The sequence below is a fragment of the Siphateles boraxobius genome, unplaced genomic scaffold (genome assembly GCF_051911475.1).
Source record: "Siphateles boraxobius isolate OS27281-9 unplaced genomic scaffold, OSU_SipBor_1 1, whole genome shotgun sequence".
NCBI classification, from domain to species: domain Eukaryota; kingdom Metazoa; phylum Chordata; class Actinopteri; order Cypriniformes; family Leuciscidae; genus Siphateles; species Siphateles boraxobius.
In genome coordinates, this window is record NW_027508699.1 from 2265713 (window position 1) to 2268137 (window position 2425).

The following is a 2425-nucleotide window of genomic DNA, read 5'->3' on the forward strand; positions in this document are numbered from 1 at the left end:
TTCTTACAGAGGATCCTGTTTAGAAAGCTCCAAAATTTGAGCAAGCGTTTCAGTTGCAAGTGGATGCCAGCAATGTGGGTGCTGTTGCCGTTCTGTTACAGACTTATGAAGACGGAATTGATCATCCAGTTGGATTCTTTTCTAAAAAGTTTAATTCTTATCAACTTAAACTAGTCACCTCGAGTACCAAATCATTTTATCAACCACAAACAATTTAATCAACCACATTACGTGTAAATCCAGTTGAATCTCAGAGCATATTTCTTCTGTATGTCTTCTGTATTTCTATGGACCTGCATTTAACTGTAAATTAACTCAAGGTCTTGTTTTTCAGACTCTGGACATTCAAATATAAACGAAGCCAGCCAGTCGAGAGGTGCTGGGTCCAGCCACCAGTCCAGCCACAGTGATGGATCCCAGCACAGCGACTGTTCCAAGCACAGCGACAGGTCCAGGCACAGCGACGGGTCCAGGCACAGTGACAGGACCCAGCAGAGCAAACGGTACCGTCACAGGAAGCGGTCCAGGCACAGCGACGGGTCCAGGCACAGTGACAGGACCCAGCATAGCAAACGGTACCGACACATTAAGCGGTCCAGGCACAGCGACGGGTCTAGGCACAGCGATCAGATGGGACATGACAAGCAGTCCAGGCACAGTGATTTGTCTAAAGAATGCAATTCCTCCGAATGCAATTCACTGAGCTTCATGATTGACCTCAATTTATTATCTATCAAGTAATATCATGGCCAAAAGTAGATAGATCTCTTTGCACTGACTGCTGAGTACAGCAGAGGGCACTGGGTTTCCTCGAGTTATCCAAACTTGATGAATCATATGGGCACACAACTTGCTACAAGAGAAATGTCCACTATTACGAACAATAAAGTAATATTTGGCACATTTTGTCTTTCAGATTATGAAACGCCAATCTCAAGATACTCTGGGAGGTCTTTCTCAGAGCAGAGTAACAGGTCCTCGGCACATGAAGCCAGTACAGGGCCTCATAGGGAAACAGACCTACGATTTCCAATGTCCATGGCAAGTTAGTACTAAAGTGTTGGAGCTGGTATCAAAAACAATAAAAATTAATTAAACAGGACATACAGCATTAGCAGGTTTAACTTTGTACATCTGTTTAAGGACAATAGAAGCATAGTTTTCCTATTGGCTCCTTGCCAGCAGTTTAAACCGACATGGAGGCTTATACATATGTGGTACTTTTTGTTTTCAGAGTTTCAGAAAAAAGTGCTTACTAAATAAGTGGATATCCACATGGAGGTCAGAAGGCTGGCAAGAAGCGAGCCTCCCCTGTCATCTGCCCATCTAGAGCAGCTGGAGACGATGGAGGAGTTTGACAGAGAGGAGGAACGCCTCAAGGACAAGGATGCCTTTGAGTCCCTGGTATGAACAATCCAGAAGTGATGTAATTTTAAGGCATGCTCTGTTTTATTCATATATAATATTCTGTGGTATATCAGTGAAACTTGTTATAGGCTATTGTTTTTCTAACATGACAGGAATGTTACTCCCTCTCTTTAAAGGTGTTGCAACTTGCCAGAATTGGAGGGAAAGATATAAGGGACTGTATCCACAAAATTCTTGACAGGTATTTTTAACAGGATCTCTACATATAGCAACATGTAACATGTATAACACAAAACACGTTACATTTCTTGTCACAGTTTGCCGGTCGACAGAGGATGTGACATATCTAAACCAACTTATACTATATACTTTATTCACCAGGCCACTGTCTGAAACAATAAAGCTGTGGAAAAATAGGAAGAGCTCCAGAAAACAGCATTGACTGCCATTTTTATATTTCATAAAGTTGAAAATTGATTAAAAAAATCTAAGCAGACCTCTATCGTCTGCTGCTGGAGATGATGGAGGAGATAAAATTATATTTAATTATCTAAAATGCAATCATGAGACCGCATAGAAACTTGACATGGAAGGTTAAGAGGAGGGGATTCGACAGGTGCAGGGACAGGTAAAGTATGTCATTGGAGCTATCAAATGTGACCCGTCACAGAAACCAGGGACACAAGTCGGCAGCACAACTTTCGAGCAAAATGAGAAAGAAGAGTTTTTTTTCAAAATTGGTGATTTTCAATTTTTTGGAGAATCTGTTAATTGAAATCACGAAGAAGCCTCTCCATGTTTGAGATAGCAGTATTGGTATATTTAAAAGCTTACATTTTGAGGTTGAAATCGGCTTGTTTTCGGAGATTCTAGCATGCAGTAGGGGCGTGGCGTGTCATTGTCTGTGTGTATTTCCATACTGAATAACCCGGTGCTTTTGCCCCCGCCCTCCAAGTCAACCACATGGCTACTTAGTATGCTGTGCTCTGGCCAGCTCTCTCTGATATCAAAATTCAATGAAGATGGATGCCGCAAAGATTGTCGCAGACGAGATGAA

The 2425-nt window shown here is 42.0% G+C and overlaps 1 long non-coding RNA gene across 1 annotated transcript; it reads left to right on the forward strand.

The window, feature by feature from the left end:
* The first annotated feature begins 915 nt into the window (after positions 1–915).
* LOC143701516 (uncharacterized) lies at positions 916–1792 on the forward strand. The gene is made up of 3 exons (XR_013190158.1): positions 916–1045; positions 1235–1404; positions 1545–1792. It is a non-coding gene; the product is annotated as an uncharacterized LOC143701516 (long non-coding RNA).
* The last annotated feature ends 633 nt before the right edge of the window (positions 1793–2425 follow it).